At 38.3% G+C, this 25,290-nt stretch overlaps 1 protein-coding gene across 7 annotated transcripts in view; it reads right to left on the minus strand.

The window, feature by feature from the left end:
* The window catches only part of CEP57L1 (centrosomal protein 57 like 1), an 83,957-nt gene that overhangs the window by 27,881 nt on the left and 30,786 nt on the right, over positions 1-25,290 (minus strand). The window contains exon 1 of one of the 7 annotated variants that reach the window (XM_040238538.1): positions 2,046-2,179. The exons of the other annotated variants lie outside the window; for them this stretch is intronic. The gene's annotated coding sequence lies outside the window, so the exon portion shown is untranslated. Of the gene's footprint in view, positions 1-2,045; positions 2,180-25,290 lie in introns of those variants that run through there. 7 annotated transcript variants of the gene reach the window in all.

Raw genomic sequence — 25,290 nt, forward strand, 5'->3', positions numbered from 1 at the left:
CCCTCTTTGGCTGCAAAGAACATAATCAATCTGATTTTGGTATTGACTGAAGCTGAGGTACCACTGCATAAAGAAACTATCCCCTACCTGAAGAATGTGTTAGACACAAATACTTAACTGAAAAGCATTTTCACTTGCTCTTGAGGGAAGCAAATGTTCCAAAATGGTCTGTTTAAACAACCAATGTCTATACTTGCTGGTGGCTGACTGTGCCATCATCATTGCACAATCCCAGAGGACTATTAGGGAGACAGCATTTAGGAGGCGATAAGAGATACTACAAGAGGGTCTTGAAACAGAGGACTCTCTGTTTGGCATTTCACTGGTAATTCTTGGTAATTCGCTGGTAATTCTTTCAAGTTTAGATTTTTCTTTAGAGAGACTGGAGAAAGGTCAATAGTTCTATTTCTTTTATCTGGTTTTCTTTGTGTATGCATATAGGTTAACTTATCTAAAGAACAAACACAGTAAAGGTTGGACTAACTTTATTTTATTGTTAATGTATATTATTATACTTTAAAAAGTACTCTTACAGCTGAGTAGAAAAATCTGTGGTTAAGGGATCTGCCTTATAGGTTCTCTAATAGATATTACAATCTATTATTTATAATATGTAATAATTATAGCATTAAGATAGTGATATAAAAACAAACTGGTCAATAGAAATTAGTAAATCTAAGAACTTCACATAAATACTTCCAGAGGATTCAACAAATGATTAATTTGTTGTCCGTTCAATAAATGATGTTACAAAAAATAGGGGGAAAAATCCAGTTAAACATTTATCTGACTGCACGCATCAGTATAAAACTTCAGATATAGTACAGAGTTAATTTTCTTCTATTAAAAAAAACAGTGGATAGTTAATATAATCTTAGAAGAGGGTGAGACATTTTATGTTTAAAACCAGGGAGAAAATAAAGATAAAGATATAAAAGCTACATTAAAATTCATACCACAACATACAGAAATTATGAACAAAATTGAACAAAATTGAAAGACAAAAGGAAAGCAGAATATATTATTTGCAATGCTGCATTCTGTCCAGGAATGTGTTACCTGAATCTTAGCACATCATATAAGCCCCAAATGAAAGACATTCTATTTTTACAAAGGGGGGACTGTATTCTTAAAAAATGTCAATGTCATAAAAATGACACTTCTAAGTATATATATCCAAAATAATTGAAAGCACGGTCTCTAATAGATATTTGTACACCCATATTCATAACAGCATTATTCTCTATAGTCAAAAGGTAGAAACAATCCAAACATCCATCAATGAATAAACAGATAAACAAAACATATAGACATACAATGGAATACTATTTGGCCTTAAAATGAGAGGAAATTCTAACGCATGCTAAAACACGGATGAACATTGAGGACATTATGCTAAGTGAAATCAACCAGTCACAGAAAAACAAATACTGTATGATTCCACTTATATGAGTTATCTAGAGTAGTCAACCTCATAAAAAACAAAAGTAGAATGGTAGCTGAGGGGAGGGGCAAATGCAGAGTTGTAGAGTTCCAGTTTTCCCAGATGAAAAAGTTGTGGAATATTAGTTGTACAACAGTGTACAGTCTGTACAACAATGTGTGGTAGGGGAGACAAATTAAAAACAAGATATGATTCAATGGGATCAATTCCATAACAAAAGCATACATAGAGTGTCACAGGAACACAGAAGAGAGATAATCTAACTCTTTTTGCTTGACAGAGAGATAAGTAAAGCCAGAAACAATTTGGCATTATGAACAGTTTGGAAAGAGCAGTTTAGGTAAATATGGCAGAGTGAACATATACACTGACTTTTGCTTCCTCTCTAAATCCACTAAAATAATATTAAAACTTAAAAAAAGTTATAAACCTACAAGGACAAAGAAATCAGAAAAGGTGACAACAATATAACTTTGGAAAATGGAAAACAGATGTACAAGTAATAACAGACTTAGCTAATGCAAAAAAGGCAAATTCCTAACTCAAGTAATGAAAATGACTTTTAAACAGATCTCTGAAATGGCTCATGAATTAGCTGTACCTCTGTAAGTAATGGGAGTCTCAGGTGGCTCAGGTAAAGAATCGCCTGCCAGGGCTGGAGATGCAGGAGAAGAGAGTTCAATCCCTGGGTTGGGAAGATCCCCTGGAGTAGGAAATGGCAACCTACTCCAGTATTCTTGCCTGGAAAATTACATAGACAGAGGAATCTAGTAGGCTACAGTCCATGGAGGTGCAAGGAGTTGGACTCAACTGAGTATGCACACATGCAGTGTGAATAAACTTGTAAGTTGTTAAGATAGGGCTGAAACCTAGAGAACAGGATGAAAGTTTAGTTTAGAAGTAAATTGTATGTCTAAATCCCCATTGCTTCTCCACATAACTGGAGATTGCTTTATCCCCCCTCTGGAAAGAAAATTAGAAGTTTAGTTTTGTTTTTTTGTTTACAAGGAGGGAATTTGGGAGTATCTCTGGATTGGGGGACACTCAGCACAGGTGAGGGTGGGAAACCAGACTGAAAGCAGGAAGATTCAGTTCACAGAATAGATGGGGAAACAATGGAAACAGTGTCGAACTTTAGTTTTGGGGGCTCCAAAATCACTGTAGATGGTGACTGCAGCCATGAAATTAAAAGATGCTTACTCCTTGGAATGAAAGTTATGACCAACCTAGATAGCATATTCAAAAGCAACGATATTACTTTGCCAACAAACGTCCGTCTAGTCAAGGCTATGATTTTTCCAGTAGTCATGTATGGATGTGAGAGTTGGACTGTGAAGAAAGCTGAGCGCCGAAGAATTGATGCTTTTGAACTGTGGTGTTGGAGAAGACTCTTGAGAGTCCCCTGGACTGCAAGAAGATCCAACCAGTCCATTCTGAAGGAGATCAGTCCTGGGTGTTATTTGGAAGGAATGATGCTAAAGCTGAAACTCCAGTACTTCGGCCACCTGATGTGAAGTTGACTCATTGGAAAAAACTCTGAGGGATTGGGGGCAGGAGGAGAAGGGGACGACAGAGGATGAGATGGCTGGATGGCATCACCGACTCGATGGACGTGAGTTTGAGTGAACTCCGGGAGTTGGTGATGGACAGGGAGGCCTGGCATGCTGCAATTCACGGGGTTGCAAAGAGTCAGACACCACTGAGTGACTGAACTGAACTGACACATCCAAGTGGAGATGGGAAAATCCTTATCAAGGGACTATGACTAGCCCACGGTAACTGAGATACTAAAGACAATAAAATGAATGAATTGGATAAATCTGGAGTTTTCAATTTAAAAAAAATTATTATTTTATCTTTTGGTCATGCCATGCAGCATATGGCATGTTAGTTTCCTCACCAGGGACTGAACCTGCACCCCCTGCATTGGCAACAGAGTCTTAGCCACTAGACCACCAGGGAAGTCTCCTAATCAGTTTTTTAGTGCTCCATTCTGAAATATAAGTTGTTCAGCCAAGGCTTACTAGACATTGAGGAAAGATATGAAAGATAGAAATCAAAACAAGCAGACAATAAGAGGCTTAACAGGAATATAAAATTTTCAGATACATAATTATTGGAGATAGAAGTATAAACAAGGAGGGACATGACAGATCCTAGTGAATTTGGTTGGAGGACACTAAATAAATGTCAGCAATAAGAGATGGCTAGAAGCTCTTAGAGGAAAACACAGGCGGTGCACTCTTTGATACATATCCCAGCAAGATCTTCTTTGACCCACCTCCTAGAGTAATGGAAATAAAAACAAATGCAAACTAATGGGACATAATTAAACTTAAAAGCTTTTGCACAGCAAAGGAAACAATAAACTAGATAAAACAAAGACAACCTTCAGAATGGGAGAAAATAATTGCCAATGAAACAACTGACAAACAACTAAATATAAAAACAGCTCACGCAGCACAATAAAAGAATAACAAACCACCCAATCAAAAAATGGGCAGAAGACCTAAACAGATATTTCTGCAAAGAAAATATACAGATGGACAACAAACACAAGAAAAGATGCTCAGTATTAGAGAAACGCAAAGTGAAACGACAATGAGGTATCACCTCACACTGACCAAAATGGCTATGATTAAAAAAATCTACAAACAATAAATCCTGGAGAGGATATCGAGAAAAGGGAACCCTCTTGCACTGTTGGTGGGAATGTAAATTGATTCAGCCACTATGAAGAACAGTATGGAGATTCCTTAAAAAACTAGGAAATAAAACTACCATATGACGCTACAATCCCACTAGTAGGCACATACCCTGAGGAAACCAAAATTGAAAGAGATACATGTATCCCATTCTTCACTGCAGCCCTATTTACAATAGCCAGAACAAGGAAGCAATCTTGGTGTCCACTGATAGATGAATGGATAAAGAAGTTGTGGTACATATACACAATGGAATATTACTCGCCATAAAAAGGAACACATTTGAGTCAGTTCTAATGAGGTAGATGAACCTAGAACCTATTATACAGAGTGAAGTGAGTCAGAACGAGAAAGATGAAAACCATATTCTAACACATATTTATGGAATCTAGAAAAATGGTACTGAAGAATTTATTTACAGGGCAACAATGGAGAAACAGACATAAAGAACAGACTTATGGACATGGGGAGAGGGGAGGAGAGGGTGAGATGTATGGAAAGAGTAACACGGAAACTTTACATTACCATATGTAAAATAGATGGCCAATGGAAATTTGCTGTATGGCTCAGGAAACTCAAACAGGGACTCTGTATCAACCTAGAGGGGTGGGATGGGTAGAGAGATGGAAGGGAGGTTCAAAAGGGAGGGGATATAAGTATACCTATGGCTGATTCATGTTGAGGTATGAGAGAAAACAGCAAAATTCTGTAAAGCAATTATCCTTCAATAAAAAATAAACAAATTTAAAAAAATGGGCAGAAGACCTAAACATATAGTTCTCCAAAGAAAATATACAGATGGCCAACAAACACATGAAAAGATGCTCAATATTAGAGAAACACAAATCGAAAAGACAATGAAGTATCACCTTACACTGACCAAAATGGGGCTATCATTAAAAAATCTACGAACAATAAATGCTGGAGAGGATATGGAGAAAAGGGAACCCTCTCGCACTGTTGGTGGAAATGTAAATTGATACAGCCACTATGAAGAACAGTATGGAGATTCCTTATAAAACTACCATATGACCCAACAATCCCACTACTAAGCATATAGCCTGAGGAAACCAGAATTGAAGCAGACACATGTACCCCAATGTTCACTGCAGCACTTTTTACAACAGCTAAGACATGGAACCAACCTAGATGTCCATCAACAGATGGATATGGAAATTATGGTATATACACACAATGGACTATTACTCAGCTATAAAAAAGAATGCCTTTGAGTCAGTCCTAATGAGGTGGATGAAGCTAGAGCCTATTGTATGGAGTGAAGTAAGTCAGAAAGAGAAACACATTGTATATCAATGCATGCATCTGGAATCTAGAAAGATGAACCTATTTGCAGGGCAGCAAAAGTGAAGAGGAACTAAAAAGCCTCTTGATGAAAGTGAAAGTGGATAGTGAAAAAGTTGGCTTAAAGCTCAACATTCAGAAAACGAAGATCATGGTATCCGGTCCCATCACTTCATGGCAAATAGATGGGGAAACAGTGGAAACAGTGTCAGACTTTATTTTGGGGGGCTCCAAAATCACTGCAGATGGTGACTGCAGCCATGAAATTAAGACGCTTACTCCTTGAAAGGAAAGTTATGACCAACCTAGATAGCATATTCAAAAGCAGAGACATTACTTTGCTGACTTAAGGTCTCTCTAGTCAAGGCTATGGTTTTTCCTTTGGTCATGCATGGATGTGAGAGTTGGACTGTGAAGAAGGCTGAGCACCAAAGAATTGATGCTTTTGAACTGTGGTGTTGGAGAAGACTCTTGAGAGTCCCTTGGACTGCAAGGAGATCCAACCAGTCCATTCTGAAGGAGATCAGCCCTGGGATTTCTTTGGAAGGAATGATGCTAAAGCTGAAACTCCAGTATTTCGGCCACCTCATGTGAGGAGTTGACTCACTGGAAAAGACTCTGATGCTGGGAGGGATTGGGGGCAGGAGGAGAAGGGGACGACAGAGGATGAGATGGCTGGATGGCATCACTGACTCGATGGACTTGAGTCTGAGTGAACTCCGGGAGATGGTGATGGACAGGGAGGCCTGGCGTGCTGCGATTCATGGGGTCGCAAAGACTCGGACACTACTGAGCGACTGAACTGAACTGAATGGAGATGCAGACAGAGAACAGACTTGTGGATGCAGCGAGGGAAGATGAGGGTGGGATGAACTGAGAGAAGAGCATGGAAACCTACACATTACCATATATAAAACAGAAAGCAAGTAGGAATTTGCTGTGTGACACAGGGAGCTCAACTTAGTGCTCTGTGACAACCTAGAAGGGGTGGGATGGAGAGGAAGATGGGAGGGGGATTCAGGAGGGAGGAGACATATGTATGCCTGTGGCTAATTCATGTTGGTGTATGGCAGAAGCCAGCACAATACTGTAAGACAATTATCTGCCAATTAAAAAAAAAGAGAGAGAGAAATGCCTAATAAGTATATGGGCCAAACCACCTAGGATCTGTATAACACAAAAGGAGTTTGTATTTTATAGGATCAGGCAGTGGGGAGGTAAGAAGGGATATAAAGGGGAACAACATGATCAGGTTTGTATTCTGACAAGTTTATTCAGACAGCCCTGGGCGGGAAGAAATTACAGACAGACAAATTAGGAGGTTACTGAAGTAAGTAAAATGGGGAAAAATATAAGGCCTGAATGAAGACTGGAGTAAGTGAGATCAACATGAAAGATTCTTGGAAGATACAGTCAAAAGGACATAGGAACCAACTAGATATGTGAAATGGAGGAGAGGAAAAAATCAAAAACACTCCCCAAAGTTTTACTTGGGCAAGGAAAAAGATAGTAGTGGCATTAACAGGAATAAGGAATAATATAAAAGGAGATACAAGTCTGATGAAAACAACAAACTCTGTTTTAGATATAGTTGAATTTGAGGTGCTTACAGACAAGACCTATCCACCAACTGAATTGAAATACAGGTTTGGAGTTTAGGTGAGCAGTCTAGGCTAAATCTAGAGATATAGATTTGGTTATCCATTAGATTACCCAAGGAGAGCATAAAGATTAGCATGTGTGTGTGTGCATGAAAAGGGGTGGCTAAGATTCAATGCCTTTATCCATTAGAGAGCTAATGTTATCTGTCCATTGTGGTGCCCTTCAGACATGAGGCAAAAATTTAAAAGGTCAAGAATGACAGATTTAGGAGAGAAATGAGTTGAGTTCAAAATGCTGATGACCACATAGCATTTAGAAGACAAATGAAGAATCAAAGGAGATCAAAGAGGAGGGAGCAAAAATGGAGGGGGTGGGGAGAAGCTGGAGAAAGTAGTAACAAAGTCAAAGTAAGAACAGGTAATTGTTTAGCATCTACATGTAACATGCTATGGCTTGTAGAGAAAAACAAACAGGGCATGGCTTCTGCAGTCAAGTAGTCTGCAATCTCACTTTTGAAGAAAGATGAGTAAGAGACAATGAGAGTAGGGACAAAACACAGGGGTTAAGTTTGTTAGCAGTATATCCAATAAAATTAGTTTGCTTATTTCATAATTATTAAAATTTTATTGAGCATTCAACTCTATTATCCTAAATGAGTTTAAATAGAAGAAATATGATTACATTAATACAATACCCAGTTTTTGAAAGAGTGCAAAGCAATGCCAATCTTTTATAAATTGTAATACAGCATCTAATTGTTATGTGCACAATTAATTCTCACTGCCATGATATAAGTGCTACCTAATTTCCAAGCAAATGTAACAGTGTGTAGATTTAAAACATCTAGACTTACAAACATTTTATCTAATAAGTAGAAAGTTAGATTTTTCCTTACCGAATTTGAATATAGCAAGTTTAAAACTTAACAATGTCTGAGATTATGTAAGTGATTAGACTCTCCATCACCTTTACCTGTACTTTATCTTGAATATTCAGTTTGGAGCAATGTTCTTGATTTAATATAAAGTGAATAAAGGATATAAAATTATATAATTATAGCTCGATTTTTAAAAAGGACAAAGATAAACATAGATAAACGACTATAAATGTACTAAATAATAGCAAATAATATCCATTATATTATATAATAATAATAATTGCAAATATATTAAATGTTACTAGAGGGACAACAGATTTTTCTTTTGTTATTTTGACACAGGATGAGATGGTTGGATGGCATAACTGACGTTATGGACATGAGTTTAAGTAAGCTCCAGGAGCTGGTGATGGACAGGGAAGCCTGGTGTGCTGCAGTCCATGGGGTTTGCAGAGTCAGACACAACTGAGCGACTGAACTGAACTGACTGATTTCTATTTTCTTACACATTCTCTACAATAATACATATTAGTTTTATAAGAAGAAACAAAATTTCCTAGTTTCTTTTTAATTAGATTTCTGCAAAGGTAGAAACAGCTGAAGACATACAGAATCAATGGTTTATATTGATATTTGTAGAGGCACTTATATCTTTCCATTTTTAAGGGTCTTATGCTCTTAAATCAACATAAATTCAGGGAAGGCAATTATGTTATTTCTTCTGTGAGTTCCTACAATCTAAACTTCTATGCTCTGCAAGAGGGCACTGTATTCTCAGGACCTAATCCAAAAAATACTTGTAAAATGAATTCCCTGAAACTAATTTGGTAGGTCAACAACTTTTCCCTACTTTTTTACACTAATGTTTGTCATAGTCAAACTGAACAATTCTATAAATACTGCCCTACATTAAAAAAAAATCACACATTCAGTTCAGTTGCTCAGTTGTGTCCAACTCTTTACCTTGGTATATACTTTTACATACAGTGTTTAATTTAATATCATTTTATTTAAGAAAGTAAATCTTAATTATTAGAATTTTAAAGTATTACTGATATTTCTTCAGAAAGTTTTCATTTAAAAAAGTGATTTTAAAGGGTTTCAACATTCTTAAGTTTATTATATTTATCTGTCGAACTTTGTTTCTAATCATTTGTCTTCTAAAAAGTTAATTAACAGAAACTTCAATTAAATAGAGTGGAGAGATCAGAAGAGGGAGCTCTCATGCTCTGTGACATGGCTGAGTCCAACAGGAAGAAAAAATAATCCTCTTTCCTGGCAAGGATTCAGCCAATGAAAAGCCACAGACTCTTGGTTTACTACAGCCCTCCCAACTTCCTTTTCCCCTGTATAAGAGTTCTCCTTCCCTTGCCCTGCTGAGACTTGCACAGGGCCCACCACAATTGCAGACTCCAAAGTGTAATTTTGTGCTGATGCCAAATAAACCCATTTTTTGCTGGAGAAATATCTGGCAGTCTATTTTTTTGGGGGGGTCAACACCCTTTAGAATGATTGATGGCAAAGTTATTAAATGTATAAAGAATTTAGAAATTGAGTCAACAAATAATGAATTTTAAAGTTAACAGTACTCAGGTTAGTTGCTATAAATCTTCCTTGGCCTTTACTTTTTTTCTCTCCCACAGACTGAGCACACTCAATATTTGGAATTAATTATGGGAGTACCGATTAGTCACACAACCCAAGGGGGAATGAGCTGTTGGACAATGATAAATAACTAAAGCTTATCTATTTAATTGCCAAATTTTATTTTAACTAGTTTTAAAAGAAATATTTCTAAAATGTTTAACCTAGTTTTCTTCCTTTCAGGCAGAGTATACTCAACACAATTTAACCTTTGGGATGACTTAAGGATATCATAATAGCATTTTAATTATGCATGATGATACTTAAGAGAATCACACTGATAATTGTTGATTTGCCTGCCCTTTTGCTGGAAAGTTCCAGATTGTTACAGACTTTGTTTTCTGTCTTTTCACCTCTTGCTATCTCTTCCCTTCCTGTCTTTTTATGAACTACTTGATGCAAGTAGAATATCCTTTCCCTAATTACTTTCCTAACCTATAACAAATAAGAAATAATAAAACAATCACATTTTATTTATTAGCCATTCCAAGATGAAAAACACAGTCCCTGGCAGTCCTTAAAACATTAACAGCTTAATTATACTAAAAAGGGTGCCATGGGAACCCAGAGGACGGGCATCTAAAACGTTTGGGGGTTTCAGAGATGGCTTCCTGGAGGATCTAGTTCTTAAACTAAAAAACAAAGGATGAGTAAGTAGGATTTGACAGGCAAAAGAAAGTGAGAAAATGGATAGAGAGGAGGACCAAGTATACAAGCAAAAGAAACAGCACAGTAATAAAAATAATGATACCTCATCTTTATTACTTGAGGGGTTAATTTACTAAAATCCACCTAACAACTCTATGAGGACAATTATTTTCACTTTAAAGATGAGTAAACTGTGGCACAGAAAAACTGTTTTGTGCAAGGTAACACAACTAAAGTAGCAAAGTCAGAACTTGGGCAGCTTGACTCTAAAGCTCACACTTTTAACCACCATGCTTTATTGCTTATTTATCCGAAGTTATGACATCTAGAGAGAATGTGATGTTTTGGGAGAGCTACTACAAGAAATGTTGGAAGACTGCAAATGTGCCTAAGTATTGCAGAAGAGAGGGCAGAAACCAGATCTGAGGAGCCTAGTAAGCCAGGCACAGGTGTTTGGATTTTATCCCATGGGCAATGAGAGTCAGAGAAGTAGCAGTATCACATTGCCTTTGATAAAGATTTCTGAGAGTCAGAACAGAGAAAAACAACCAGAGGTTAGACTTCCAGACAAGACTATTCTAGAATACTATGTGTGAAAATAAAGATCTGAACCAAAGCAACAGAAGTGGGAATGAAAAGAAGGGGACAAATTAGAGATAATTAGGATACTGAATTTATAGAATGTATGACTGGGATGAAGAAAATTAATGATAGGGAGAAATTAAATATAGCTCTAGTCAAAGCAGAAAACAGATTTTGAGGTGTGTCAAGGTTAATAAAAAAGGTTAATTTTAGACATGTTTTAAGTGTTTGTCAGACAATGTGTATGTGTGTGTGTGCACATGCTTAGTTGCTCAGTCATGTCCAATTCTTTGTGACCCCGTGGACTGTAGCCCACCAGGCTCCTCTGTTCTGGCAATTTTCCAGGCAAGAGTACTGGAGTGTGTTGCCATTTCCTTCTCCAGGGTATCTTCCCGATCCAGGGACTGAACCTGGGTCTCCCGCACTGCAGGCAAACACTTTACTGTCTGAGCCACCAGCGAAGCCCTTGTAGGACAATAACAACATAAAAACAGCTGCCACTTACACTGAGCTAATACCAGCCACAGGTCAAAGAAATTTACATGTGTTGATCCACAGAACTGTCAAAGCAACCCCTATAAAGTATTTGTGTTAATTTCATTTTACTTGAGGCAACTAAGAGATTAAGGAACTTTGCCAAAGGTCACACAGTTATAAGTGGCTGAGCTGGGACTTGAACCCATGTACCCTTGATCAGAGTGTATTCTGCCTTTAATAGAGGCATCAAGGAAGAATGGCTTAGACTAAAGATAGGATTTGAAAGTCATCAGTATATATAGATAGCAGCTCAAGCCACGAATATTCACTTAGATACAGAGTGTGCAGTTTTTCTCCAAGTATGGTTCTTCAATCACTTAGGTATAAACACCTTGAGGATATTTTATAAAGTGAGGATTCCTGGGCATCCCCTCAGTTCAGTTCAGTCACTCAGTCGCGTCCGACTCTTTGCGACCCCATGAATCGCAGCAGGCCAGGCCTCCCTGTCCATCACCATCTCTCAGAGTTCACTCAGACTCACATCCATCAAGTCAGTGATGCCATACAGCCATCTCATCCTCTGTCGTCCCCGTCTCCTCCTGCCCCCAATCCCTCCCAGCATCAGAGTCTTTTCCAATGAGTCAACTCTTCCCATGAGGTAGCCAAAATACTGGAGCTTCAGCTTTAGCATCATTTCTTCCAAAGAAATCCCAGGACTGATCTCCTTTAGAATGGACTGGTTGGATCTCCTTGCAGTCCAAGGGACTCTCAAGAGTCTTCTCCAACACCACAGTTCAAAAGCATCAATTCTTCGGCGCTCATCTTTCTTCACAGTCCAACTCTCACATCCATACATGACCACAGGAAAAACCATGTCCTTGACTAGACGGACCTTAGTCGGCAAAGTAATGTCTCTGCTTTTGAATATACTATCTAGGTTGGTCATAACTTTCCTTCCAAGGAGTAAGCGTCTTTTAATTTCATGGCTGCAGTCACCATCTGCAGTGATTTTGGAGCCCCAAAACATAAAGTCTGACACTGTTTCCACTGTTTCCTCATCTATTTCCCATGAAGTGATGGGACCAGATGCCATGATTTTCGTTTTCTGAATGTTGAGCTTTAAGCCAGCTTTTTCATTCTCCTCTTTCACTTTCATCAAGAGGCTTTTTAGTTCCTCTTCACTTTCTGCCGTAAGAGTGGTGTCATCTGCATATCTGAGGTTATTGATATTTCTGCCAGCAATCTTGATTCCAGCTTGTGTTTCTTCCAGTCCAGCGTTTCTCATGATGTACTCTGCATAGAAGTTAAATAAGCAGGGTGACAGTATACAGCCTTGACATACTCCTTTTCCTATTTGGAACCAGTCTGTTGTTCCATGTCCAGTTCTAACTGTTGCTTCCTGACCTGCATACAGATTTCTCAAGAGGCAGGTTAGGTGGTCTGGTATTCCCATCTCTTTTAGAATTTTCCACAGTTTGTTGTGATCCACACAATCAAAGGCTTTGGCATAGTCAATAAAGCAGAAATAGATGTTTTTCTGGAACTCTCTTGCTTTTTCCATGATCCAGCGGATGTTGGCAATTTGATCTCCGGTTCCTCTGCCTTTTCTAAAACCAGCTTGAACATCAGGGGCATCCCCTAGGTCCATGTAAATAATCTCTGGGATAAGATGCAGAAATATGTAATTTTCACTCTCCAATTGATTCTTATGCAAAAGTTTGAAGATCACTGATAGGAATGAGCAAAGAACTGAGTAACAATGACATTGAGTTTATTAGAACTATGTCTACAGTGAAAGCAAACAAGTTCTGAAGAAGTATGGTAAGGGCCTAAGCAAGCATCTGATGGATTTTTTAAATCAAATCTAAGCTACCATGTATTATAAGATGCACTAGTCTCTTATATACCACAAGAAGATAAAAATAGGAGACCTCTCATGTAAAGCTGGAACAACAGAAGAGCTAACAAATACAATGTAGAATACATGGAAACTAAAACCACAATGCAAAAAGAGACAGCAAGAAAACTTGCAAGTCTCTACCTTTTAAGTACTGGGCACCAGGTAGAGGGAATTTCACCCAAAAGACAGTTCTTACACAGGTTTATGATCTGAATTCACACTACTAGCAGGGTATAAAACAAAAAAACCTGTAGTGCTCAGAGAATTTAAAACGGTCTCAGGTAGCAGTGCAAATGACTGCTAGAGGCAAATGCAAGTCCTTTCTGAAGTAATCTGATTTCAATCTAGGACAATAATGACTACAACATGTACCCCTATTTTGGAAGTGTTTTAAATGTGAAAAAATATGTTTTAGAATCACAAAAATACAGTAAATGGAATATAAACCAAGGACTCTTCTGAATTCCCAGACACTTTGGGGTGGAGTGTCGGTGGAGTGGTTACTTTCTGGCTCTCAAGCGTACTTCACACATAATTTCATATAGGTGTTGATTTGTTTGTAAAAGAACTACCAAAAAAGATTGTTAAAAATTATAAAAATCCTTTTCCTCTCCATTGCAGTAAACATTTTTAATAATCCCTTTAAATATAAAAAGTCTCATCCATAAAAAAATATAAACCAAACACAAAACAACCAACAAGTGAGATCAGACAACTTGTACCCCAGAGTCCATGTAAATGCTTCAACATTCTCTGGAACTTTGAGAACTAGATTGCAAAATTCACCACAGGCCCTGGTAACTGTCCAGACATGACAGGAGGAAGAGAAAAATTTGCTCCTGCCAAGGAAGATGATTTACTGCCCCAGTCCAACACTCGGGGTTCTTTCTTTCACTCACAGGCCACAAACATACTAACTTAATATTTTCATTATATCCAGAATATCCTGGCCCCTTTTAAGAAAAGCTGATCAGTTCTCAACAAAGCCGCCATGAGAAAAAATTTCTTTAGCACTTTCATAATTTTCCAGAAAAGGAGTGTATTCCTGGTTCAGACAATGCACTTTTCATCTTTTCCAAGGGTAGTATAAAACATTGCACAAATCACTTCCCATGACTGCTCTGGGATCGTATAAAACTGCAAGTTCACTGAATAGCAAGCATATCACCCAAATAGGTTGTTAGAGGACTAAATGGCTTTAGAGTGAAAGTTAAGCACTAATTGATCACTGTGAGAAGTCCCCCAATTCAAATGTGTGACTTACAAATACACTAATTATAGAGCCAAACTGCTGCCTTCTTCCTGCTTTTAGTAGATGAAGGTCCTCAAAATCTCTCTCAGAGTGCAATCTATCTAGAGCAACTGATAAAATAATTCTGATTCTCACTCTTGCCACTCCCCACCACAGTACTTTCACTAAGGAAAGCTACTTCCTTTCCTAGGAGCAAATGTATACATACACGTATGTACATGAATATAGGGATTTTCTAAGACTGCAGAAAGTGAAGTTTCTGACACCCCTATCTACAATTTAATATTAACTTTCCCATAGAATAAAGAGAATAATGGTTTTGTATAGTGCCACTACTATTCCAACCATGTCATAAAAATACTATTTCTACATCTATCTGTGGAAATGTTTTTTGTGTGTGTCTATGCGCAGGAATTGTTTCATCCTCAAAACAATCCTCTGAACCAGAGGCTATTTCTCTCTCTTTTTTTAAAATATAAACTTATTTTAATTGGAGGCTAATTACTTTACAATATTGTATTGGTTTTGGATACACTGACATGAATCCACCACAGGTGCACATGTGTTCCCCATCCTGAACCCCTCTTCCACCTCCCTCCCCATCCCATCCTTCTGGGTCATCCCAGTGCACAAGCCCCAAGCATCCTGTATCATGCACTGAACCTGGACTGGCGATTCATTTCACATATGATAATATACATGTTTCAATGCCATTCTCCCAAATCATCCCACCCTCGCCCTCTCCCACAGAGTCTAAAAGACTGTTTTATACATCTGTGTCTCTTTTGCTGTCTCGTATACAGGGTTATTGTTACCATCTGTCTGAATTCCATATATATGCATTAGTATACTGTATTGGTGTTTTTCTTTCTGGCTTACTTCACTCTGTATAATAGGTTCCAGTTTCATCCACCTCATTAGAACTGATTCAAATGTATTCTTTTTAATGGCTGAGTAATACTCCATTGTGTATATGTACCACAGCTTTCTTATCCATTCATCTGCTGATGGACATCTAGGTTGCTTCCATGTCCTGGTTATCATAAACAGTGCTGTGATGAACATTGGGGTACACGTGTCTCTTTCAATTCTGGTTTCCTCAGTGTGTATGCCCAGCAGTGGGATTGCTGGGTCATAAGGCAGTTCTATTTCCAGTTTTTTAAGGAATCGCCACACTGTTCTCCATAGTGGCTGTACTAGTTTGCATTCCCACCAATAGTGTAAGAGGGTTCCCTTTTCTCCACACCATCTCCAGCATTTATTGCTTGTAGACTTTTGGATCAGCCATTCTGACTGGGGTGAAATGGTACCTCATTGTGGTTTTGATTTGCATTTCTTTGATAATGAGTGATGTTGAGCATCTTTTCATGTGTTTGTTAGCCATCTGTATGTCTTCTTTGGAGAAATATCTGTTTAGTTCTTTGGCCCATTTTTTGATTGGGTAGTTTATTTTTCTGGAATTGAGCTGCATGAGTTGCTTGTATATTTTTGAGATTCTTTGCCAGTTGCTTCATTTGCTATTATTTTCTCCTGTTCTGAAGGCTGTCTTTTCACTTTGCTTATAGTTTCCTTTGTTGTGCAGAAGCTTTTAATTTTAATTAGGTCCCATTTATTTTTGCTTTTATTTCCAACATTCTGGGAGGTGGGTCATAGAGGATCCTGCTGTGATTTGTGTTGGAGAGTGTTTTGCCTATGTTCTCCTCTAGGAGTTTTATAGTTTCTGGCCTTAAATGTTTAGATCTTTAATCCATTTTGAGTTTATTTTTGTGTATGGTGTTAGAAAGTGTTTTAGTTTCATTCTTTTACAGGTGGTTGACCAGTTTTCCCAGCACCACTTGTTAGAGATTGTCTTTAATCCATTGTATATTCTTGCCTCCTTTGTCAAAGATAAGGTGTCCATAGGTGCGTGGATTTATCTCTGGGCTTTCTATTTTGTTCCGTTGATCTATATTTCTGTCTTTGTGCCAGTACCATACTGTCTTGATGACTGTGGCTTTGTAGTAGAGCCTGAAGTCAGGCAGGTTGATTCCTCCAGTTCCATTCTTCTTTCTCAAGATTGCTTTGGCTAGTCGAGGTTTTTTGTATATATCCGTACAAATTGTGAAATTATTTGTTCTAGCTCTGTGAAAAATACCATTGGTAGCTTGATAGGGATTACATTGAATCTACAGTTTGCTTTGGGTAGTATACTCATTTTCACTATATTGATTCTTCTGATCCATGAACACGGTATATTTCTCCATCTGTTATTTCTCCATATCTCTCCATCCTCTTTGATTTCTTTCACCAGTGTTTTCTATATATAGGTCTTTAGTTTCTTTAGGTAGATATATTCCTAAGTATTTTATTGTTTTCATTGCAATGGTGAATAGAATTGTTTCCTTAATTTCTCTTTCTATTTTCTCATTATTAGTGTATAGGAATGCAAGGGATTTCTGTGTGTTGATTTTATATCCTGCAACTTTACTGTATTCATTGATTAACTCTAGTAATTTTCTGGTGGAGTCTTTAGGGTGTTCTATGTAGAGGATCATGTCATCTGCAAACAGCGAGAGTTTTACTTCTTTTCCAATTTGGATTCCTTTTATTTCTTTTTCTGCTCTGATTGCTGTGGCCAAAACTTCCAAAACTATGTTGAATAGCAGTGGTGAGCATGGGCACCCTTGTCTTGTTCCTGACTTTAGGGGAAATGCTTTTAATTTTTCATCATTGAGGATAATGCTTGCTGTGGGTTTGTCATATATAGCTTTTATTATGTTGAGGAATGTTCCTTCTATTTCTGCTTTCTGGAGGGAAATATTTTTTAAAAAAGTAATACTATTCACAGGTAACAAAACTTAAACAGCACAACAGAAAATCTATTCCTGGACCATTCATTCCCAACCACATTTACTGCTTTCCCCTCTCTGAAGATAGCTACCACTAGCAGATTCTTGAGAATGGAAAGAAAAAAAATTATTCCTATACCTAAGTACTATTATTTTGGTGACTCTCCTGTCATATACGTCAATTAGCAGGAAAGAGTCATCAGATTCTAGAAGCTTGGCCATCTTTTTAATTACATTATTACTGGTTCATTCCTTACATTGCATCCTTGCTGCTCATGCTACACTCTTGGATTTGATGATGATGACTAATTCTTTTCTTAGGCATTTCCCCCTCCATTTCTATGGATCTGAGGACTGAATCTGCATGGTTCTATTAAGGAATATGTAATGGAAAGAGCTCTGGATTGAGTCATAAGTCCTGGATTCTTTACTGTTTCTGACACTTAACTAGCAGGTAATCTTAGTTGTCACTTCCTTTCTCTTAGTTTTGAAAAATATAAAATATTATGTAAATATACAACGGTAGAAGTAGCAGTGATAATAAACTTTATCATTCTTTTCTTGGGAGTTTCCTATATTTCTATTTCAGAAATTTTTTTGACTTGTCAGGTTTTCCTTGCCCCTAATTAGCAACGTAATTCCTCTCCCTCGCTAATATATATATGTATGTGTATACAAACACACATGTACATATATATATAGTCTTGACACTAAACTAGTTCTGAAGTTTTTACCACTTTACATTTTTAGAAATATTACTTTTATAGGGACTTCTGTTTATACAATGCATTTCTATTCTCCCTAATGAGCAAAGGTACCTATAACCTGTATTGTTTAATAAGGCATAGTGGCTAACAGGTGGGTTCTGCAGCAAGACTCTTTGGAGGTGAATCCTGTGTGATCTGAGGTAAGTTTCTTAAATCTTCTATGGTATCCCCTACCTAGAAAATAATAATAATAAGTCTATATACAAGCTGAAATCAAGATTGCTGGGAGAAATATCGATAACCTCAGATATGCAGATGACACCACCGTTATGGCAGAAAGTGAAGAGGAACTAAAAAGCCTCTTGATGAAAGTGAAAGAGGAGAGTGAAAAAGTTGGCTTAAAGCTCAACATTCAGAAAACGAAGATCATGGCATCTGGTCCCATCACTTCACAGGAAATAGATGAGGAAACAGTGGAAACAGTGTCAGACTTTATTTTGGGGGGCTCCAAAATCACTGCAGATGGTGACTGCAGCCATGAAATGAAAAGACGCTTACTCCTTGGAAGGAAAGTTATGACCAACCTAGATAACATATTCAAAAGCAGAGACATTACTTTGCCAACAAAGGTCCGTCTAGTTAAGGCTATGGTTTTTCCAGTAGTCATGTATGAATGTGAGAGTTGGACTGTGAAGAAAGATCAGCACCGAAGAATTGATGCTTTTGAACTGTGGTGTTGGAGAAGACTCTTGAGGGTCCTGTGGACTGCAAGGAGATCCAACCAGTCCATTCTAAAGGAGATCAGTCCTGGGTGTTCTTTGGAAGGAATGATGCTAAAGCTGAAACTCCAATACTTTGGCCACCTCATGCGAAGAGTTGAATCATTGGAAAAGACCCTGATGCTGGGAGGGATTGGGGGCAGGAGGAGAACGGGATGACAGAGGAAGAGATGGCTGGTTGGCATCACTGACTCGACAGACATGAGTTTGAGTAAACTCCGGGAGTTGGTGATAGACAGGGAGGCCTGGTGTGCTGCGATCCATGGGGTCGCAAAGAGTTGGACATGACTGAGTGACTGAACTGAACTGAACTGAATTATCACTGATGTCCATAATGATACTGAGAAACCACAAAATCCAAAAATCCCTGTTAACTATCAAAAGCTAAACTATATCCATCTTGTTCTAGTATTATGTCATACTATGAAGTTTGCCAACAGGTACTCTATAAATGGTATATAAGATGACTTTTCATAAAGTGAACTCACAAAGTGAGTTTCCCACAATATTTAACCTACTTATAGTAATAACTTTACAATACTGCTGTACAAACTTGATTTTTATACCTAAACCGTTCTCTACATTCAGTCCTCTTCAAACAACAATATTACTTTGGGGGTTGTCCTAATATATTTGTTTTTCATTTCTACTCAAGATGATAATTTATTTCTTATCAAGTACTGATCACTATTTCTCTGAATTTTAAGAGTTCAAATCTACCCAGATGTCCGAAAGGCACCTCAAATTCATATCTGATACTTAGTATATCATGAGGTGAGGTGAAGTCGCTCAGTCGTGTCCGACTCTTTGCAGCCCCATAGATTGTAGCCTACCAGGCTCCTCCATCCATGGGATTTTCCAGGCAAGAGTACTGGAGTGGGTTGCCATTTCCTTCTCCAGAGGATCTTCCCAACCCAGGGATCGAGCCCAGGTCTCCCACATTGTAGGCAGATGCTTTACCATCTGAGCCACCAGGGAAGCCTTAGTATATCATAATTCCCCTGAAAACTTTTTCTTCTACGTTTTTAACCTCACTTAATGGTACCATTCTTCCTAACCCTCAACCCTCAAGTCCTCAGGATTTCAACACCTAAAACACTTTTTGAATCATCTATACCATCGCATTCTTACCACCACTAGTTAGGTGTCTTAGCCTAGGCCTTCATCATTTTTTGCCTGGACGACAATGGCCTCCTAAAGTGATTTCCCTGTCACTGATCTTGTCCCACTAAAGCTATACTCTTCTCTGCCTCTAGAGTGATCTATCTAAAATTATAATCCAGTCATGTCACTTCAGAGAAGGAAATGGCAACCCACTAAAATATTCTTGCCTGGGAAATCCCATAGACAGAGGAGCCTGGTGGGATTGAGTCCATGGGTTTCAAGAGTCAGACATGACTGAACGATTGAACCACCACCATCACCATGTCACTTCAATCTCTAAAACACTTCAGTGACTCCTCACTGCTTTCAGGATAAAGATCATACATATTCTCAGGGCATAAAGGGCCCTCCATAACCCATTCTCTGTCAATCAAGTTCTTTTCTTCTGCCTATATTGCATGAACATATGTTTCTAGTGTTCATATTGTTCTTTTTTCCTAGAATAGTCTTACCTATTATGCAAGACATAGTTTATCAGTTAATCTGCCCATGAAGCTTTCCCTTTGCATAGCTATATGCTTAATATATTATAATGAAATAATCTGATTATGTCCTCCCCATTAAACTGAAAACCGAGAGGACAGGGATCAAGTCTCATTCATCTTTATGACCTTAGTACCTAATTCAATACCTAATAAATGCTTACTAAACTGAAATGAATTAAAAGCCTAAAAGCCATGCAGAGTTTCAAGATAAATCCTACCAACAAGTCATCTCATTATGAGGTAAAAGGACGATGTCTATGCCACTGAGACAAAAGAGGGTTCAAATGACTAACAGGGATGCCTGAGTTATTCTTTCAAAAAGCAACACACCTAGGATTGTCTCCTTAGCACCCAGAGCTCAATATTCATAATTCTAGTTCTTTTCCCTATTAGCAAGTTGCAGTATCTTAACCACATCGACTTTTAACCCATATGCCTGAAGTGAACAACTGTTCTAAAGGGCTGAAGTAATCTATTGATGGACAGAGTTGTTGACAGGCTAATCTGTAAAGAGACACCATTAAGCCCTTATGTTTTTTTTTCAAACTGGACTTGTTGGCACAACTGTTAAGGTCTTAACATGAGAAATAGCATATGTTATTGAATAACACAGAGGGCAAAATGACAAAACCAGATTTTCCTGCCTAGCTGAGGTAGAAGCTTAGTTAAGATGTCAAAATACATTTTACTTAAAATGCATCTGTGAAAATTTATATTACTCTCCTATTAAATTTTCCAATTCTTCATTAGTTTTCAATATGTATACTTTATTCTAGCTAAGTATATATATCATTCTGCTAAGTCACTTCAGTCGTGTCCGACTCTGTGCAACCCCATAGATGGCAGCCCACCAGGCTCCCCCGTCCCTGGATTCTCCAGGAGTGGGTTGCCATTTCCTTCTCCAATGAATGAAAGCGAAAGGTGAAAGTGAAGTCGCTCAGTCATGTCCAACTTAGCGACCCCATGGACTGCAGCCCACCAGGCTCCTCCATCCATGGGATTTTCCAGGCAAGAGTACTGGAGTGGGGTGCTATTGCCTTCTCCGATATATAACATTCTAGCTAACTATAAATATATAGCTAAATGTAGATGTGCTGAGGGTCTCTCAATGTTTCACTGGTAGCCAAAGTACAAGAGGCATAGAGAAGACCCTATTATGATGGCTAAACATAAGATAGCTTCATTATTCCTAAGAACTTTTCATGCATCCAAACAGCCTAGCCCTGTGACTGTGTCTACATAACTCACTTAAGACTTAGATGACTTTTTAGTAAAGCTAATGCTAGGAATCTGCATAATTTTCAGATTTCATTCCACTTCAGTTCTAACACCATTTGCTGAGTGTCTAAATGTGCCAGATTTTGTGCTAGACATGGAGGTAGAAAGAGAAAAAGTTCACAGTCTAAGGGGAAATAAATTCAATGTCTAACCAACATGGGCCTTTGAACTTACTCTAAGCTAGTAAGAAGCTGTTGTTGCCGTTCAGTTGCTAAATTGTGTCCAACTCTTTGTGACTCAGTGGATTGCTGCACGCCAGGCCCTTTTTGCCTTTTCATACTGTTCATAGGGTCCTCCTGGCAAGAATACTGGAGTGGTTTGCCATTTTCTCCTCTAGTGGACCACATTTTGTCAGAACTCTTTACTATATAGACCCATCCGTTTTGCGTAGCTGTACACGGCAGGGCTCATATCTTCATTTAATTACCCAAGACCCTCTGTCAGACAAGGGAAGTACTTCCCTTGTCCCTTCCCTTCCACGAAGGGAAGTACTAAGCTGGTGTCCCACAAAACATGGGGTTGACCCTCCAATGCAGCTTTCATTGTGGTCACTGACCAGGTTTGCCAGTCCAGCTCAAATGAGCTCTAAGACAGACTCAATTTCCTTTTACATGACCAACTTTCATTTTTGAACTAAAAACTTCCCATTGGCTGCAAACTAGATTTCACTTAAAGATATACAAGCGGTAAAGCACAGCAAAACCAAAAGGCACAGCCAAAAGTATCTGCAATCATAAGTTCAATAATTAATAATATCATTCTTATGTATAATTATATAGCTAACAACTTCTTATAATTACATTATATATAAATCCATGATATTATGCTAGCTGAGAGATTAGAGTATTTGGAAAGAGGTTTGACAAAAAACCAAAAACACATAAACTGTTTTATCCCCCTGATTACAAGAGTAATACATGATCATTCTACAAAATTTGGAAGTCACAGAAGAAAATAACAATCACTATAAACTCTAGCAGTCTAAGACAGTTAAGGTATTTATATACTATTTTGGTATCTACAGTAGCTCAGATGGTAAAAAACCTGCCTGCACTGCAGGAGACCTGCATTGATCCTTGGGTTGGGAAGATCCCCTGGAGAAGGAAATGGCAACCCATCCAGTATTCTTGCCTGGAGAATTCCATGGACAGAGGAGCCTGATGGGCAACAGTCCATGGGGGTCTCAAAAAGTTGACACAACTGAGTGACTTTCACTTTCTTTGGTATCTATTAAATCAGTTTTTATTATTTTAACCAAAGTTCAGTCAGTTCAGTTGCTCAGTCGTGTCCTACTCTTTGAGATCCCATGGACTGCAGTTCACCACCAGGCTTTCCTGTCCATCACCAATTCCCAGAGCTTGCTCAAACTCACGTCCGTTGAATTGGTGATGCAATCCAACCATCTCATCCTCTGTTGTCCCCTTCTCCTCCTGACTCCAATCTTTCCCAGAATCAGTGTCTTTTCTAATGAGACAGTTCTTCACATCAGGTGGCCCAAGTAGTGGAGATTCAGCTTCAAGCATCAGTCCTTCAAATGAATATTCAGGACTGATTTCCTTTAGGATGGACTGGTTTGATTTCCTTGCAGTCCAAGGGACTCTCAAGAGCGTTCTCCAACTCCACAGTTCAAAAGCATCAATTCTTTGGTGCTCAGCTTTATAATCCAACTCTCACATTCATACATGACTACTGGAAAAACATTAGCTTTGACTAGACAAACTTTGTTGGCAAAGTCATGTCTCTGCTTTTTAATATGCTGTTTAGGTTGGCCATAACTTTTCTTCCAAGGAGCGATTTTAAATTTCTAGCTGCAATCACCATCTTTGGTGATTTTGGAGCCCAAGAAAATAAAGTCTCTGTTTCCATTGTTTCCCCATCTATTTGCCATGAAGTGATGGAACCATATGCCATGATCTTAGTTTTCTGAATGTTGAGTTTTAAGCCAACTTTTTCACTCTCCTTTTTCACTTTCATCAAGAGGCTCTTTAGTTCTTCTTCGCTTTTTGCCATAAGGGTGGTATCATCTGCAGTTTTAAGGTTACTGATCTTTCTCCCAGCAATCTTGATACCAGCTTGTGCTTCATCCAGCCTGGCATTTCGCATGATATACTCTGTATATAAGGTAAGTCAGCCAGGTGACAATATACAGCCTTGATGTATTCCTTTTCCTATTTGGAACCAGACTGTTGTTCCTTGTCCAGTTCTAACTGTTGCTTCTTGACCTGCATTCAGGTTTCTCAGAAGGCAGGTAAGGTGGTCTGGTATTCCTATCTCTTTAAAAATTTTCCAGTTTGTTGTTATCCACACAGTCAAAGGCTTTGGCATAGTTAATAAAGCAGATGTTTTTCTGGAACTCTCTTGCTTTTTAGATGATCCAACAGATGTTGGCAATTTGATCTCTGGTTCCTCTGCCTTTTCTTAATCCAGCTTGAACAACTGGAAGTTCTCAGTTCATGTACTGTTGAAGCCTCACTTGGAGAATTTTGAGCATTACTTTGCTAGTGTGTGAGATGAGTGCAATTGTGCAGCAGTTTGAACACTCTTTGGCATTGCCCTTCTTTGGGATTGGAATGAAAACTGACCTTTTCCAGTCCTGTGACCACTGCTGAGTATTCCAAATTTGCTGGCATATTGAGTGCAGCACTTTCACAGCATCATCTTTTAGGATTTGAAATAGTTCAATTCGAATTCCATCACCTCCACTAGCTTTGTTCGTAGTAATGCCTCCTAAGGTCCCCTTGACTTCACACTCCAAGCTATCTGGCTTTGGTGAGTTATCACACCATCATGGTTATCTGGGTCATGAAGATCTTTTTTGTATAGTTCTTCCATGTATTCTTGCCACCTCTTCTTAATATCTTCTGCTTCTGTTAGGTCCATACCATTTCTGTCCTTTATTGAGCCCATCTTTGCATGAAATGTTCCCTTCATATCTTTTCTTGAAGAGCTCTCTAGTCTTTCCCATTCTATTGTATCTCTCTATTTCTTTGCAATGATCACTGAGGAAGGCTTTCTTATCTCTCTCTTTCTTATCTTGCTATTCTTCAGAAATCTGCATTCAGTCTGCATTCCTTTTCTTCTTTGCCTTTTGCTTCTCTTCCTTTTCTCAGCTATTTGTAAGGCCTCCTCAGACAACCATTTTGCCTTTTTGCATTTCTTTTTCTTGGGGATGGTTTTAATCACCACCTCCTGTACAATATCATGAACCTCCATCCATAGTTCTTGAGGCACTGTCTATCAGATCTAATCCCTTGAATCTATTTGTTACTTCCACTGTATAAACATAAGGGGTTTGATTTAGGTCAAACCTGAATGGTCAAGTGATTTTCCCCACTTTCTTCAATTTAAGTCTGAACTTGGTAATAAAGAGTTCATGATTTGAGCCACAGTCAGCTTCCTGTCTTGTTTCTGCTGACTGTATAGAGCTTCTCCATCTTTGGCTACAATGAATATAATCAACTTGATTTCAGTATTGACTATCTGGTGATGTCCATTTGTAGAGCTGTTTTTTGTGTTGTTGGAAGAGGGTGTTTACTATGACCAGTGCGTTCTCTTGGCAAAACTCAGTGAGCCTTTGCCCTGCTTCATTTTGTACTCCACGGCCAAACTTGTCTGT

This window comes from Oryx dammah, unplaced genomic scaffold (assembly GCF_014754425.2).
Source record: "Oryx dammah isolate SB20612 unplaced genomic scaffold, SCBI_Odam_1.1 HiC_scaffold_4, whole genome shotgun sequence".
NCBI classification, from domain to species: domain Eukaryota; kingdom Metazoa; phylum Chordata; class Mammalia; order Artiodactyla; family Bovidae; genus Oryx; species Oryx dammah.